This window comes from Syngnathus leptorhynchus, chromosome 21 (genome assembly GCF_054491065.1).
Source record: "Syngnathus leptorhynchus isolate UIUO chromosome 21, UIUO_Slep, whole genome shotgun sequence".
Lineage (NCBI taxonomy): Eukaryota > Metazoa > Chordata > Actinopteri > Syngnathiformes > Syngnathidae > Syngnathus > Syngnathus leptorhynchus.
Window position 1 is genome coordinate 7,173,842 of NC_141215.1, and position 17,494 is coordinate 7,191,335.

The 17,494-nt window shown below is 55.1% G+C and overlaps 1 protein-coding gene across 2 annotated transcripts in view; it reads left to right on the top strand.

Annotated features, from left to right (window-relative positions):
- celf2 (cugbp, Elav-like family member 2) overlaps nucleotides 1-17,494 on the top strand; it is a 76,319-nt gene that overhangs the window by 24,597 nt on the left and 34,228 nt on the right. For both annotated transcript variants that reach the window (XM_085902674.1, XM_085902675.1), the window contains exon 3: nucleotides 8,651-8,725. The gene's annotated coding sequence lies outside the window, so the exon portion shown is untranslated. The remainder of the gene's footprint in view (nucleotides 1-8,650; nucleotides 8,726-17,494) is intronic.

Sequence of the window (17,494 nt, forward strand, 5' to 3'; positions counted from 1 at the left end):
TGGGTTTTCCCCCAAATTCTGTTCCGATTCAAAAGTAGCTTTTTGTGTCACGCTGACAAGCACGAGGCGCATGTCATTGCTGACGGACACGGGTCCGTCTTGCCAGATTAGAGAATTGCATTTTTGTCCACACTTGCAAATCAGGAGTCCTCTTGAAATGTCCGGCACCCGATTAGCATGAAGAACTCATTGATTAGTGCGATCAGAAGCGAGCGCCGCCCTCCCAGAAGTTGTCCTTTTGGAAAGTTTTGTTGTCGTTGTGCTAACCCTTCCAGATAGCACGCAAAAATTGCTAATTGCTGTGAATTGATGTATTCGTCAGCCATAAGCAGTTAAGCGTTGGGCTCTTCTCCCTGGCGACACTTCTCGTCTATGCGGCGGTTTTCATTTCCCTCCATAAAGTTTGGAACCAATCATTTTTTACTAACTAACAAATGTCGCCCAGACACAGAAGCCATCAGCATAAGCGCCGTAATGGCCCACTTAGCCCACGTCCAACACATCATGAGCTATTCATGCTAATGTGCTAATACGTCTTTGCGCTAATAGCGGCGACGCGACGGACGGGGCCCCCGAGCTCAAATTCATTCGGAGCGTCTCGCTACCGCTTCCTTCCGTCTCGGCTGACGGAAACATTAGCTTTAGCGGCTAGTGGCGGTGCAGACGAGCTTCATGGATACTGATTGGACGGGTCCGGTTTCGCCGCCGGCGACCGGGGCGAGGCGGCGAAGGCGGGCCCGCCGGGGGGGGGGGGGGAGTCTCGGGTTGTTTATTGCCGCGCTCTAATTGGATCATCTTCCCCGCTAACCTACTTAGGCCTGTCACGTTAGCCTCCGTGCTAAGCAAGATGGAGGCGACTTGGAAGCGTTCACGCTGGTGTGTGTGCGTGCGCGCGCATACAGCTAATCAAGTCTCTATTGGAGCCCGAGGTAAATGTTTGGACTGGGAATGTACGGGGAATATGCGCAAACGCTGCCAACCCCATCAAACATTCAACATCAGGCTGGATTTACGCGAGCGAGCGAGCGAGCACAATTTGCCCTCTCAAGTGTCACACTTGTGAAATTAAAAAAACAAACGGACTCATCTGAGAACAATCAGACATGTACTTGAAGACTCGCAGCACAGCAACACATACAAACAAACAAACACGTCATCTAATGTAGTGTTGAGGTTGGAGGTTTATTAGCTGAGCCCAGGCCGCCAGTGAGTGCATTAGCGGCGTATTTCTGCTTCCGCTCGCCAGCTCCGAAATCAAATTATCTGCTCGGCCGAGCGAAAGCGCTTCAAGGCACAACCGCTTTGCCGTTCAAGTGCCTGGCAAAACCTTGAGATGCCCGCCCGTTGTTCCCTCCCGCCGCGCTCTCTTCGGACACTATATTAGGCACGCGGCAATTGCCGGCGGCCGACATCGGTGATTAGACGAGCGGCGCCGTAAACTGTCTGTGGAGGCTGCGCCACCTTTTCCCGACGTGGAAAAGCCGGATTCCTCCAATTGGATGAAAAACTGGACCATCTGGCGCGCCGTGGTATGGCCATCAAATTTGCGCTAATGAGGACGGCAGCTCATCTCGGACTTCGATACGCTCGTCGCGCTTAAAACGACAATGAAGAGATTCTTCTTATTCGCCGGGTGACAAAGTGTCTCGCGAGTGCGGCTATTCCCGGCGCAGTGAGTCACGAGGCTCAGTGGGTAGAAGAATGAATTATACAGGAGCTGGGAGACAGGTGTCATCACAAGCCGACAGCCGGCTGACGGACGGACGGACGGACGGCACGTCGAGAAAGCGCCGAGGAAACTCGGCCAGCTTTGTAATCCTTCCGGCGGGGGGACAGGGAGGGAGGGAGGGAGGGAGGGAGGGAGAAAAAGAGCAGGAGGGATGAGCTAGAATGGGTCCAGAGGGAAATGTGTTTCGTCGCCGCGCCGCAGCCTTGGCAGATCCAAATTTCTTGGAATGGAAGTGCCGCCGCACTCATCGAGGAGTGTAATTTGACACTTGTGTGAACCATTGGCATACATCACGTCTGAACCATGTCAAAGAGCTCTTTTCCAGATTCCCTAATCAAAAGATGAAAATCCAAAGTGTAAACTCCTCTCCAGATGTCGCCGGGCTGCGCGATGAACCCAATCAAAAAGCGCAGTGCAGCCAAAATTCCCACGTTCCCTCTCATTCCGATAGGCGTCGTGGAGCTGAGGAACTCGGCCACGCTTTTCTCTCGGTCCGCAAGCTCGAGGCTGGTTTTAGACCAGCTTGGCCTTTGTACGAAAATTCCCAAAGCCGCGTCCTCTGCGAGCGGCGAGAGCGTTAAAGTGCATCGCCGCACGGCCACTTAGTTGTATGGATCGGCCGCATTAAGAAAAAAGGGAAAAGGGCAAGCCGACGCCATCAATTATTTTCCGGCGTTTAACGGCCCTCCCGGGGTCCTCGACACGCCCATGCAGTCGATGGCGACGCGGCGTAATGGCCGCCGCGCATTCTTCTTCTTTTTTCTTGGGTGACATTTAGCAAGAGAGCGACAAGAAGGGAAAGGCAACGTGCAGGCTGTGATCTATTGTCTCCGTAGTGATTCAAGAGATATCAGATCTACTGGAAGCGCATCTTCAGAGTTATGGACCTAATATTTGGGATGGTTGATATTTGTGGAGGAAGCCTCGAACAAAATGAGAGGCTCCTTCACCGTGTTTCTTTGTGGCTTCCTCCCACTAAGGACAAGTGCGCTGGTCGCCTCGGAGGCGGCTCAAAAGACCAATGGCCCATAAATCCCTTCCCATTGGCTACGCCGCTCCGTTCCCTTTCACGTCGGCCGATTCGAGCGGAGCTCCGGACCGCCTGTCGCCGCCGTTCGCCGTCTTTGCGGCCAGGAGGCCGGACATCGTTCAGTATGAGATGCCAAAATGCTTTTTTGTCGCGCGTGTGAGATATTGACCAATTTTGGGGGGCTTGGATCTCGATCATGGCGTTGTGGGAATCTTGCTGGTTAGTGCGCTCTTGCCCATCAAAGTCAAATTGGGACAAATGGGGAGCAGCCCGAGACAGGCGGCGAGATGGACGGAAAGATGAGCCAGAGGGGAGGGAGGGAGGGAGGGAGGGAGGGAGGCAGGGAGGGAGGGAGGGAGGAGCGTTATTGTGAGCGCAGACAAGTGATGGCACAATCCGCCCGCTGCGTGTCACTTTGGAACAATCAGGAATGACGGCTCAGGTGTGGAGTGAGGAAAAAAAAAAAAAAGAAAGCACCGTTGGCCTTTGCCGTCCGTCATTGCCTCCAACACTGGCAGGGAAATGCCAAACGCTTTCATTTCGTTTGATTGCATCCCCCTCACCGGTTCCGTGACTAGCCGGAGCTAACGTTCTACCTGTTTGTACCCGTTTGCAGCAGGGACCAACCGGTCGGTGTCCCCGACCGGTCTCCCCGACCGGTCTGCCCGATCGGCCCGGTTCTCCGATCCGGACGTGAACTTTGCACTCGGCAGCTGGCGTATTCCTGCCGGGGCTCTCCTATTGACTCGCAGCTTATTGGTTGAGCTAATTGCTATTTGCATAGCTTTATTAGCGTCCCGCCACCTCCGCCGCCGCCACCGTGACATTTGCCTCTCCCGTGTTTTTTTTTAATCCACCACATTCCGGCGGGGCGGATATTTCTCGGAGAGGAGGAATTAGATGGCGTGAAGAACAATTGATGCCAAAAAGTAGCGAGCGGGAATAGGAGAGCGAGGAGGGCAAACATTAATATGCGCTTCATAACGTGCTTGATTGCGGTTAAAAATAGCAAGCCGAGAGTTTCATAAAGAACAAAGACAATGTTGCACAGGAGACGGACGGAGATGACAAAACCGACAACAAAAATTAGATATGTCTGTGTGGAAGAAGGTTTTGCTTGCAAGTTCACAACCAATAGTTAGGAACACCGGCAGCATACCCCCCCCCCCCCCCCCCCCCCTTAAGTGGCCCGCCCCGCCTCCCCTTTTCTTCTTGGCCTTCACGTCCGTCAAGTGTGTCTGAAAATGTCACTCTCATTCCAGTGTTATTAGCTGGAGGACAAAGTGCACCCCCGCCCGCCTCCGCGTGGTCCCGGCTTTTCGCCGCCACCCTTTCTCCGCTGAAAAGGTGGCGAGCGTTTTAAAAGCGTTTGAACGAGCCATTGCGTCGCCGAGAGGCGAACATCGGCGTAATGAGCGCCTTGGAACTTTTCGGCCCGTCGTACGCCGCAAAGCGCTTTGTTGACGTCAGAATGAAGGGAAGGGAAGGGAAGGCCGCCTTACCTGTTGAGCTTCGGAAGAAAAAAAATCTGAAATTTGGCAACCGGCGAAAAGTCTCGAGAGAAGAATACCACGCCGCTCCGCCGCCGTTTTGATTTTAAGGACGGTCGCCCCTTGAAATGTCTTTTTGGTTAGGTTCGGATTGTGACGTTTTGCTTCGACGTAACCGTTTGCACGTTAGCCACGCGCTAACGGCAGGTGACTTGGACTCGCCGGCGCTTGTCTTTTGCTGCCAAGAGGGAGGGAGGGAGGGCAGATGCGATTGAAAGCTAAGTAAGTGGGGGGGGGGGGGAAAGGAAAAAAGGGGTCTTCATTTTGCTTTGTTGCACAACCGTGTCTATTTCTCGCCTGCCGCGCCGCCCCGCAGTGTCGCCGCGATGATTGATACGGCGCGCCGAACCAGCCAGCCAGCCAGCCAGAGAAAGTCATGCATAAAAGATGAGCGCACTTTATTGTGTTTTTCCTGTCGGCCGCGGGTGAGCGCGTCACTTGTGCGGAGCCCCCGAGAGGCCCTTCGGCCCCCGGACCGTGTCGGACAGGTGCGGATCGCTCGCTCTCCCCGCGTCATTCGTCGCGCCGCTAATTGATCATTTCAAATGATGATTGTTATGATCACCATTATCATCGCGCTTAATGAACCTTGGATTCGCAGCACCGTCTCAAAACGACCCAAAAGACGGGCGGAAAGGATGAGTGACAATTGGGAAGTGGGGAAAGGACGCTCGCATCGCTAAAGCGGGAAGTGAAGGCAAAAGTCTGAACAGCAAGTGCGTCCAAATTGGAAGGCGGCCGCCAAAGGCCACGCGAGTCCGCACGGCCTTCAATTCTGTCCTTTGTTTCCATGGAGATGGGCCCCGAGCAAAAGCTAGCAGACTTCTTCCAGGCCGCTAGCCGAGCACACGCTGAAGTCGACGGTCAAGCCCGCGCGGGTGGCCCGTCCAAATTTGCCACCTGAAGTTTGGCACCGCTTAGCGCTGACCGCCCCGCCCCCCACTGAGCCCATCCGCCGTGGATCGGGCCCGGCGAGCCAATGTTTGTCTTTGATGGTCTTTGAGTCTTTTGTTTTCTTTTGCTCCGGCAGCACTAATTGGTCCATTCTCGGCTCACAAGACGGACTGTGCGGCCTAATATGGCAGACGTCTGTTGCTCCCCGGAGGAGAAAACAAATTAAAGTCAGCTTTTCCTCTTCTTCTCCATGCTCATTTTCTCCTTCTCCTCCTCTCATGCTGATGTGGCTCGCATTAAGGCCCCTCCCTGCGGCCCCTCTCCTTTCCTTCGCTCCTCTTGCTTGCCTGCCTGCCTGCCTGCCTGCCTGCCTGCCTGCCTGCCGCTCATAAATTGCGTGAAGAAATCATTATTTTCTCATAAACGCCGCAATATTGCTATCATCGAGCGGCGCGTCACGTAAAAGCGCTTTATGAGACGGCGGCCGGCGCCATCGCTCACGTCACACGAGCGCCACCTGATTAGCCGCATTTAAGGAAGCGGCGCCTAATCTCTCACCTGGCGTCATGCCGCTGGCGTTGCCGGTGCAGAGCCGTGCTGATTAAGAGTTAGCGCCATTAGCGCCAGAGAAGGAATGCAGTTTGGCAACACTTTGGTTGGATGGAGGAAGCATAGGGCCATTAGCGCTAATGAAAGCCACCGCTAGAGTTGCTTACTTGGGTATTCCTGGCGCTTCCTTGCTAACGTCTGCGGAAAAGTTTGACCTCCGCAGGTAACTTGCACGCCGCTTTTCTGCAGCGCAATTGTGGCGGCGGCGTTTGGGCCGGCCGAGCTCATCTTTTTATTAGCGCAACTCTCCGGTGGGCCCCATGGGCGCGCCGACATGTGGCGATGATCAATTTGAATGCCATTAACATCCGGCGCACTCCCCCAAGCGCCGTAATTGAATCAAGCAAACAGGCGGCGGGCAGGCAGGCGGTGCAGAGCTCATGGTCAAGCCAACAAAAGGATTATTAACAGCGCCATTGACATGGTATTTACCGCGGGGGGGGGGGGGGGGGGGGGACAGCAAAACGCAATTTACGGCGAGTGTGGCGGATTTAAGTGCGTCTCAAGGTGAAGCGCTGACGGCTGAATGTAAGACAAGACGTTCCCGCGACTTCATTTGCTCCGCAGCCCGGCTTGGCACACACACACACACACACACACACACACACACACATTGGGGCAACAGCATTGGACAGAGGGTAGCGGCGCGAGCCAGTCCATTTCTGCTGCTATCTGGCAATAAGTGCAAAAGCGCACAGGTGGAAAAATGAGAAGAGATAGCCGCTGATGAAGGAGTCCACGGGAGAGCTTTAGCGGGATGGGGACCCAGGCAGGCTCTGTCCGGCATTAGCTCGCTCCCGTCCGGCCGGGCGGCCGGCAGGCGCCGTGATCCGCCATGTGTGGAGGGAGACGTTCCGATTGGCTGCCCCCGATGCCGCCGGCGGCCCAGAGACGTGACCGCCGAGTGCTAACGTTCCAACTTGCGCTAGCCCGGGCGAGGGCGAGACGGGGTTGACGCCCGCCCGCTAGGCTCTGGCTGAGCGAATGACAAGTTGCGCTTCCAAGCGTTTACTTTTGGAAGTAAGAAAGTGTTCTCGTGTGTTTCCATGGAGACGAGGGAGGGAGGGAGGGAGGGAGGGAGGGAGGGAGCCAGCCAGCCAGCCAGCCAGCCAGCCAGCCAGCCAGCCAGCCAGCCAGCCAGCCAGCCAGCCAGCCAGCCAGCCAGCCAGCCAGCCAGCGAAAAGGTTCCCAAGCGCTCGGCCGCTCCCGGCCTTTCAGCGCCTTAGCCTTCATTAGCGCCAGCCACGTCCCCTTTTGATTGCCAAGCGCACGTCGCCCGCCGCCATCGCTCCACACGGGAGGCGCTATGGATCGGCGCTCGAAAGGCGTTTGACACGTCTGTTTAGAAAAGTGCAGAGTGAAATCAAATCAAAGTGGAAACTGTGAAGAGGGAGGCAAAGGAAATGCGCGGGTCACCATGATGGGCTTCCCAGAAGAGCCAGCTTTCATCTTGACTCAGCCTTGGCTTCTTCATTTCCTTCTCTTTCTTCTCTTCCTTTTCCCCCCTCCCTTTCTTCACCTGACCCAGATACTCTGCGACTGTTTTTCACCTTTTCCACTGCGTCCCCGTCGGCACGAATGAGCATCATCAACTTTTGCTCCTCCTTTCCACCGGCCTTTGGTGTCGAAGAGCTTTGCTCGTCCGCTGCGCTGGTGAAATTCCGCAAAAACAATTTGAAAATGTAAACGTCGTCAGTGTGGCGGCAGCGGCGGCGGGAAATTTAGCCTCTGCTAAACGCCGGCGTGCTGCGCCGTGGCGTCCTCGCTCAAGTCCACCTTTAATTGGTGCGTGCCGCCGATCCCGTAATCGCTGGAAAACGCTGCCGCTCTCTGACACCTTTAATTGCTACTCGTCTCTGTCGCCGTCTTCGTTAGCACGCGCGGGAGCGTGCGCGGCGCTGACTAGCTTACTTGATGGTGGAGGCTTGGCTGCCTTTTGCCTTCAGCGCTTGCTTTTCCACCGGGTTCTCATCCGTGCTCACCTGTTGTGTTTGGAGCCGGTTGTGAAGGGAAGGAATGTTTTCCTGCTGTGCGCAAGCGATCACCTCGACCGCATTTCAATCGCGAGCTAAGAAGGCCGAGCGAGCCACTCGGGCTTTGAACGTGGTCCGTGTCCACAAGGAAGCCTTGACAAGGGCCCCCGAGGGACTTGTGGGGGGAGGGAGGGGGTGGGGGCGGGCGGGCGGTCGGTCGGGTGTCACGGTGCTTTGGATTAGTTGGATATTAACCTCCGGAGGACGGGAGAAAGAGACGAGGCGACATGATGAGAATCACCCTGCGGACATTCCAAGTGCTTTAATTAAATCCCCAACTGAAGACGGGAGAAGAAAAAATGTTCACCGAGAGCCGCCCACGGCACCCCCGCTGCCTCCCTCCCTCCCTCCCTCCCTCCCTCCCTCGCCGTCGACGGCCAGCTACCTTTCCAGCTGTGACGGGGCACACTAATGAGTTAGCCTTTCGCAGCGCGCGTGTCACACGTGAGCTGATAAATTTTTTTCCAAAGGTGATTTTTACCTTGGCTGCTCGGGCGGTAGCGACCACCCACGGCGGCCCTACGCGGTCACGATGCGGGGGCGGCGGTTAGCGTGGGTAAATCCCGTCGCCATGACGACATCCCCCCCGACCCCGGCTGTCTTTGATTGACGCGAGGCAGCCGGAACATGTTGACAAACGCCGGGTTGCGTGGATTTCTTCTTTTGCGTGTTTGTGGCCCAGCCGTGGGCTCGTCGACGCCCGTCTGGTCCTACAAAGAATCCAAAATAACGAAATAATAAGAATAATAATTGGCAAGAGAACTTGCCTCCTGACTGTAAACCCTGTTCTGTTGTCTTTCATCAGGGAGGAGCACGCGCCGCTAGACGGAAGAAGGAATTGGGAATGAGTTCAGAGCCGATCCGGACTGACACCAGAAAGGTCAGTGGAAAGCCAGAAAATGTGTGTAATGTTGAAAGGAAGGCCAAGCCAAGCCAAGCCAAGCCAAGCCAAGCCAAGCTAAACTAAGCTAAGCTAAGCTAAGCTAAGCCAAGCCAAGCCAAGCCAAGCCAGCGCCTCATATTTGAATCATCTGGAATTGTTGGCGGCGCATGGCTTCTTGTGTCAGATTGTTTTTGTCACCGGTTGCTCGGCGACGACCGTTCGTTCGGCCACCCGACGTTTGCCCTCATGGTGGCGTGAGTGTCGACGTTGTCGAGACGCGTCTCCTGCGTTCGTTCGCCCTGTAAGCGCTTTTTTCTTCAATCTTTCTCCTCGCCACTTGATACACCTCATTAAATCCTCCAGCGACGAACGAAACCGTGCACGGGCGGTATTGTGAAAAGCGTCGCGTGTGGCGTGTTGACGGAGCGCCGCCGCTCGCTTGAGTTTAATTCCGGCAGCAGAGAAAATGTTGGCAGAGAGAGAGAGAGGGAAGCATGGAAAAGATGGGGTTATGAGATATGTTTAAAAGGGAGCACGGGAGATGGATAAGAGCTGTGTGGGGGGGGGGGGTGCCTTTGCGGGGGCAGCGTGATGAGAGCGAGTGGAAGATAATGAGAGGATGGAGGGAGGGAGGGAGGGAGGGAGGGAGGGAGGGAGGGAGGAGGAGGCAGGATGGAGGAGGGATAGAAGCCGGCGGAATGAGGAGATAGAGACGATTTCCTATTCCGTCAGACGCACTTTGGCTCATTCATTATATTCCCCAGGCAATTACCAGGACCACCTGCTTTGTCCCCCGCCACCCCCACGCATTCCCCCAAACCGCTAGCCCCCCATCCCGCCCCTGATTGTTTCCGGCGCCGTGCTCTCCGGACGCAATCTTTGCATCCCACATTGTCATTTTCCAGGCACAGACACTGCCGCTGTGAGAGAAAGAAAGAAAGAAATTTGGCCCCTTTTAACGAGCTCAGCGTTGAACGAAAGCAGAACGTACGGCGCAGACCCGACGCCAATCGGCAACGCCTTTGTCAAATCTGAGCGGGGGGCGGGGGCACATCAAGCTTCGTCAGTCTGAAGAGCAAAAGTTGAGAGTGGCCATGTCGCGTCTACTCGTACTTGTCGGAGCCCCCGAGAACAAGCGGGACGCTTCGGAACCCGCCACAGACTTTCAACCACGTTTGGCTTTTTCCGAGGCGGGATGCGCCCATGTAAGATAAAGGAATGTCGCGAGGGAGGGAGGGAGGGAGGGAGCGAGCGAGCCGGAGCCGACTGGCCGGCCGCCGCGGGAGCTTGTTGCCATGGCTACAGCTGCCAACATCTCCGGCGGGGCCCTGGCAACCCGCCGCCCACCGTCGCTGGCGTCACTTGGCCACTCTGCCCGCCCCGCTTCCTCTGACGCCCGTCTCACCTCCGCCGTTGCCGCAAAGATTTCAGCTCCGTTTTTCCGCTTTGGTCTCATCGGACTCATTAGTGTCCTTTACGCTGCCTCACAGTGTGTGTGTGCGCGTGCGTGTGCGCGTGCACGTGTGTGTGTGTGTTGCAGTGCCGAGCAGGCCGCAATTACAGGCGCTTCAGGCCAATGCCGCCACACTTTGATTACAGTGATCAAGGGCCAAGTTACAGAGAATAAAAGTGTGTGTGTGTTTTGGTGAACAATGAACACTTGTGTGTGTGTGTGTGTGTGTGTGTGTGTGTGTGTGTGTGTGTGTGTGTGTGTGTGTGCGGGCATGCACGTGTGTGCACTCCTATTCACACACAGAGGCAATGTCCATTGGGTAGGCTTAAGCGTCCTTCTTTCCCAATTTCTGCTGGTTTAATTGAGTGCGGCGCCCCCAATGGTGGCAAGCTGCAAGCTCCTTCTTTGTCATTTTCTCACGCACGCCCCAAGCAAACGTGTCAGATGTCGTCATCTTCCGCCAGTTATAACGGAGCCACGGCGCTCCCAAAGTCGCAGCGGGGGCCCCCCGCGGACAATTGGCCGCAAATGAACGGGAAATTGTCCAATTTGAGCCCAGCCGATGGCTATCAGCCCACGACGGCTGAAATGACGCGGCGGCAGAAAGGCGACCCGCCGCGTTAGAAGGCGCAAATATTTTTGTGTGTCTGGAAAACAAATTGTCTCAATATTGAAGCGGAATTCATTTTTTTTCATTTCTAGTGTATGTAGCTAAATCACCAAACCAATCAGTAAATGTGTTTTTATCGGGAGACTTATCAGCCAGCTTTGAAAAGTCCAAAACTTCTTTTTTTCCACGACCCGAGACAAAAGGCCGAAGCGTGCACGTGCGCGTGCATTAGCATCCCGCAGGCGAGTTGAGTTGTGGGGAAACTTTATTGGAGTTGTTCAGAATATCAAGCAAGTCTCAAAGTTGAGAGTCCCCCCCCCCCCTTCCCCCGTCAGCTGCAGCCCACGCGCGATGCAGTCTGTCGACCGACGGTCAGTGCGCTGTACGCAAATGGACAAAAACGCGCACACACAAAGCGAGGGAGGACTTGCATTTTTTTATTTGATCCAATTGTTTTGCTCGGCTTTCCGTTCATTTGGGCTGTAATTCCGCCGTCGGCCTCTCGATGGCAGCACACGGTTTGGTATGTACATAGAATGATCTATTTTTATGACCTAATTCTCATCATGAATACATTTTATAACATGGGGATGTTGATGGGGTGATATGGAAGATAACAGGCCCCGCCCCCTCCCAATGGCGCCATACGGTAGCAGCGACGCCAAAGTGGAAATCGATTGGCACTCGTCATGCAAACGGCGGGGGGCTTTTAGGACCCTGAGGCGCGCGCCGGTCCTCCCACTTGAACCCGCCGCCGCTGCCGCCGCCCCCGTCGCTCCGCCTGGGCTTCCCGAGCACCCTCCAGCGCAGGTGAAGAGCACGCAGCGTCCACCTGTCCCGCCTCCCACGCCGACCCGGGGCCGCTGGCTCGCTGGCTCGCTGGCCTTTCGGAAGGCGGTTCAAGTGCTTTGGAGATGACTTTTGCGAGCACTCGGCGGCGCAGCTGTGCGCATATTTCAACCATCACGTCGTGTCCGCTCCACACCGAAAACACAGCAGAAAAATGTGCTGTGTCAAATTTACAAGGCATGTTTGCGTTTGGGGCGACGCGGTTCATCGCCGGCGACGATTTATGAGGGCCACATGTTTGTGAGGATTCCTCCGCCCTCGCGTATGGAGATGATTAGCCGCGGGGGGAAGGAAGGAAGGAAGGAAGGAAGGAAGGAAGGAAGGAAGGAAGGAAGGAAGGAAGGAAGGAAGGAAGGAAGGAAGGAAGGAAGGAAGGAAGGAAGGAAGGAAGGAAGGAAGGAAGGAAGGAAGGAAGGAAGGAAGGAAGGAAAGAAGGAAGGAAGGAAGGAAGTGAGGAAACAGGAGGAGCTCGGGCTCCGTCCGCGTCGCGCACGCCCTGAGCCGCAATGGCCAAAACCAGCCATTTGGTCAACCGCCTCGGTGTTGCGCTCAACCGCTATCCCTCCCAGATCTTCACGAGATCGACCAAATGTCTCTCTTTTTTTTTTTTTGTCTTCCCTTCCGGCAAAAAGTCCAACTGGCTTATCTGCTCAACACGCACAAAAGCGGGAATTTGTTGTGCGCAGAATGGCGGATATTGACGGCTCGGCAGGCGGAGCGGCCCCTTATCTGCAAGCCGGCAGCTTTTAGCATGGCCTCGGCTCCTCTCGGCCGGCTGGCCATCTCGCCAATCATTATCCTCTTATCTAAAAATACATCTCCTCTCACTACCCTCGCTCTCACTACCCTCGCTCTTCCTTCCTTCCTTCCTTCCTTCCTTCCTTCCTTCCTTCCTTCCTTCCTTCCTTCCTTCCTTCCTTCCTTCCTTCCTTCCTTCCTTCCTTCCTTCCTCTTTTTCTGGGTCACCTGTCGGCCGAGGAGCTCCTTTGCGGCCATGACGGCGGCGGCGGCCGCTTTGCTTTGCTTTGCTTTCTCCGCTAGCCGTCTCTTGCCGCTTATTTGTAAATCACGAGTACCCTTGAGGAACCGAGTACAAATAGTCTTTACTTTCCGTCCTGAACCGCGCTCGCTCGACTGCGGATGAAATGCGTTCGATGGGTGACGCTTGCCGCGTCGGCTCGAGCGTCCATTTTGTACTTTGTGCCCGCCTGCATGGAAGATGGGCGAAACAAACAAACAAATTGGAGGTGGGGGGGGGGAAAACTCGATTGTGCCGATTGTACGTCACCGAGCGCCGCCCAAAATAAAAGATGGGAAAGGTCCGCCTCGGCGTGCGTGGGTCCCTCCGGGGTGAAGTGGAAGCTCGGCGGCGGCGGCGGCGCTCTCGTGGCCCCATAATGGCCCACAAGCAAATTAGCACTTCAAACAAAAGCATCAAATGAGAATAGGCTCTTCATATGCGCTCTTGTCAGCGCCAGTGTGTTTACCCAGCTTGTCTTTGCCGTTTTGTTTGCTGCTGTTTTTAGCGCCAGCCCGTGATGTCCAACCACTTGAGATAAAAAAAAAAAAAACGTGCCTGTGCAATGTGTGCATCTTGTTTCCCGGCTTGTTGTGCTTTTTGGCGGCTTCCCCCTCTCCTTCCCAAAACAGGAAGATAGCGCTCCGCTCCAGTGTGGAAGAAGGGTCGTTATCAAATAGTGTCAAGAATGAAATGTTGTTTTAGCTCCATTTTGGGAGCTGTCAACATAGCGGTCGTAGTCGTCGTTGGTTGCAGGAGATCAGGAATATGTGCCTGTGCTTTTTGGATTTGGACAAAGGCAGTGCTTTGGTGTTATTTTGTCGACTGCGATCGGAAGGCACAAGAATGAACGCCTGTTTAATATCAATGGCAAGAATTGCAAATAAAAAAGCAGACTTTGTCTACGAGAGGCCGTTCAAAGCCAGCGAGCTTTGATTGGCTCGCACTCGCTCGTGGGCGTCGCCGCCTTCGTGGTGTCCGTCGCCGCTCAAGTAGCCGCCGCACCTTTTCCCGCTACCTGCAATCACGCTGATTTGGCTTCACTAATCAGCGTCACCGGCGGGCGCCCTCATCAGACTCCTTCTTGAACCCTCCAGGGTCAGAGCCCCCCCCCTTCCTTTCTTGATTTACATTCGATCGCACGGCAGATGTCTCTCTTCTGGCCGGCCGCTAAATGTCAACCTTTCCCAGCATGCAACACAATCTCGTAAAGACCTCTCGGATCTGCACCCGACGCTCGGCTGGCTTTAAACTGTGACTATTGAACAAAAGTGTAAAAATCAAAGTTTTTTTTTTCCCCTAAATTCCGCTCATTGACAAACGTCATCATCCTCGTAAACAAAGGATCAAATGATTACCCTCCGGTAACTATGACAACCAAGGCTAAATAAGGCCAAACCAAAAACTATGTTTTTTTTTTTAATTTTCATCAGCAAAGCTTGCCGGCCTAACTCACAAAAAAATAAGCAAAAACTCAAAAGGTTTGGGGATAATTGAGACCCGTCGCAGCTTAGCTTAGTTTAGCTTAGCTTAGCTTAGCTTGTTCCGTGGCACGGTATTCGTTGGGGGGTTCCTCTTCACGTGCGTTCCGTTGGCATGATGTTAATGGCGCTTCAAAAAACCAAAAACAAAAAAAGAGGCGCAGTGAAAGCAATAAATCATCGTCTAGACACGTCTTGGCCGCCCGCCTCCACAATGCCAGTAAATGAAAAGCTCTAATATGGGACATAAACATAATCATGCGCATAACGACAAGGTCGGCCGAGCTCATAACGCCGACGTGAGCGCGCGCGCGAGCGAGCGAGCGAGCGGACGCTTTATTGCGTTACTCATGTAAACGTTGCTCCAGTGATTAAAGCGGAGCTCGCCTTTATTGCTCGTAATTGTTTTGGGGTCGGGCTGCGCTCCCAGGAACGCCGCCGCGTGCGCCATCCATATTTGATGAAGCCGCTCCGCTTCTCGGGCCACGGCAATATTCTTTTCGTCCGCTCCGCCCCGGCGCACCATTTTTTTGGTCCGGCTAATACAACGCAGGAGCATAAAGGGCTGCGGTGGATACGAAGGGGGAGAAGAGACCCGGGACCTGGACCCGGACCAAGACACGAGCCAAAGACGAGGACTCCGGCCACGCAGAAGGGACTTGGGACAAATGCAAAGACGACGCCGACCAAAAAGGTCTTTCGTCGGTTGTTCGGCGGCCCAGAAGAATGTCTCACCATTCCATTTGCCATTCGGACCGGCCGTCGGAACGCTTTTGCCTTCCAGCGCTCCAAGAGGGAAAAAAAAAAGAACAGCGCTTCACACATGTGATGTTTTGAGTGGGGCCAAAAGCGCTGCGTCATGAAATGTGTCCTTATTGACGGCTCAGGGATGCAGTCATGCCAAGCCAGCGCTGACTCTGCACTTTGGCTCCAAAAGTTCTGTCGGCCCGAGCCTTCCTGCCCTCCCCGTCCGGAGGAAGTTAGCGCCGCCGAACGTTTCTTCCCGAACGTTTGGTCGGAGGACCACGTTTACTTTTGAGTAGAAAGGGTGAACGGGCGTGGGCGGGCCCCGGAGGATTCCGAGAGGATGAGAAACAGATGACGTGTGACTGGGAACCGAAAACAGCTCGGCCGAGACAAAAACACAAAGTCGAGAAGACCGCCACTCAGGCGGAGGCAAAACGCCGACACTGAGCCCAGACGCTTGTCATTCAAAACGCTCAAGTTGTGGCCCGGCCCGAGCGTGCCTTCACGTATTTCTGTGTTTTGCCCTTAAGCCAGACACGCACACACACAGGCTGCTTCTTTCTTTCTTTCTTTCTTTCTTTCTTTCTTTCTTTCTTTCTTTCTTTCTTTCTTTCCTTCCCTCGCTAGTGTGTGTGTTGTTGTTTTGCTGCTTTTCTCTTTCACCGCACGCACACGCACAGAAATGTCACGGCGCCAAATCCCATTTTGACTGGTGCCAACCACGAGGGCTGGAACACACGCGCACGCACGCACGCACACGTTCACCTCCATCTCCCCTCAGAAGCCGCCAAAACTAGCCATGTTTCATCAAGCCGTCGTCCGGCCCCGCGGCACCTTCGCAAATGGAAGTACGCTCGCTCGCGCTAACCTTTTGCACCCGCGGCCATCTGACAACATCTATTTGGTGATAGAGTGAAAGTAATAACACACTAACGCACATACATAAACACTTCTTTGTGTGTGTGTGTGTGTCACGTGGCAGAAAATGTCTGCCTATTGAAGGCTCCGCACACATTGATGTTGTGAGAGGACTGTTATTACAGAGCTAGCCGGGGCCGTTGGGGCGGGGCCGTTGGGGCGGGGCCTGCGCAGGCCGACGGCGCTCAATACCACCTCGCCGCCGAGCAAAAGGATGGAGAAAGCGTTGGCTGGCCCAGATTCTTCTGGGACTTTGCTCGTATTGACGCGGCGACATCCGTTGAAAGTCTTCTCGCTTGTCACGACATCACTCGAGGGAACCCGGAGGCAAATTGTCACTGGCGCCGTCCTGCTAGCTAGCTTGATGCTAGTGGGATGATGCCAAAAACCCGCTAGCCATCCAGCGCTCCGCCCGCCAAGGGTCGCCAACAGTCTCAAGCGCCCCTCCCGGGGGTGATGATTAGCTATCGATCATCGCCGTCGTTTGCTGGATGCTCTAATTGCGTTTTCTGGCCGACCCGACCCGCCTCGCCCATCGATCGGCAGCTAATGAGATGTCGGGGTGCTCGAATGGGGAGGGGCCGGGCGGGCGGGCGTTGCGATGGCCATAAATAGACCCATTGGAGGGCAAGTTGGCCACGGTGGCGTGAGCCCACGTGGGGCTTTGCCCTCACGCCGCCTTCCTCTCTGGGCGAGCGAGTGGGCCGCACGCATTGATTTGCGAGCCTTTCGCACGCTGTCGGAAGAAGAAGTTGATTAGGAGCGGCTCTAAATTTATCCTCCACCTCTTCCTCTCGCCTCGGCTGAGTCGCCCACTCGCCCGCCCACGCCGCTCCGGTCCGTTTGAGCCGCTCGCTCGCTCGCTCGCTCTCCCTCTCTCTCTCTCTCCAGCGAGCGCCGCCACTTTGGCTTCCGTTCCCACTTTTCTTTTTCCCGCTCGCACATACGAGGCGGTCGGGCGAGCTTCGGCGGGCTACCGGCTGCCATTTTGTGGTCTCGGCTTTGGCTGTGCAAAATGTCCGCCTTTCCCGTAGCTGACGTCATCTGTACGGCGTGTGCAAAAAATGCAATTATCCAAAGACCGGCTGCAAAAAGTCCAGTCTTGACTGAACTTTTGGAATAGAAAGCCCTTTCTTTCTGCTTGGACTTGACCTATCTTTGCAAGGCGGCCATTTTGTGTGCTGCGTGCGGGTGCTGCGTGTGGGTGTTGTGCTCCACAACTTCCTGTTTTCACGACTCACTCGCCGCGAATGCTAATAAAAGCGTCCGTCCGATCGTAGACCACAATGCCTCGGGCGCGCTGTTCGACACGCCGCTCGGCTCGGCTCGGCGCGGCTCGGCGCTCGCGTGGGTGTTTGGCTTGGGGCGCCTTTGACGCCATCCAATGTGGTTTGTGACATAATCCGCCGCGTGTCTTTCACCGGCACGCTCAGCGCACGCATGAGCGAGGCGTGTAAATCCAGAAGCTGGAGTGAAGCGGGCCGGGCGGCGAGCGCTTGCTCGGCTTTCTTACTTTGGACCGAGGTCGCTTTAGTCACGGCTCGCTGCCGAGCGCCTCTCCCAAATGGCGGGCCGGGGCAAAAAAAAAAAAAAAAAAGATCCATTCAAATGGAATGTTTGTGTCAAAGAATCCCACGCGGTATCATTCGCGACACGTCGAGCGCGTAATTAATGTGAGCGCAGGCATGCT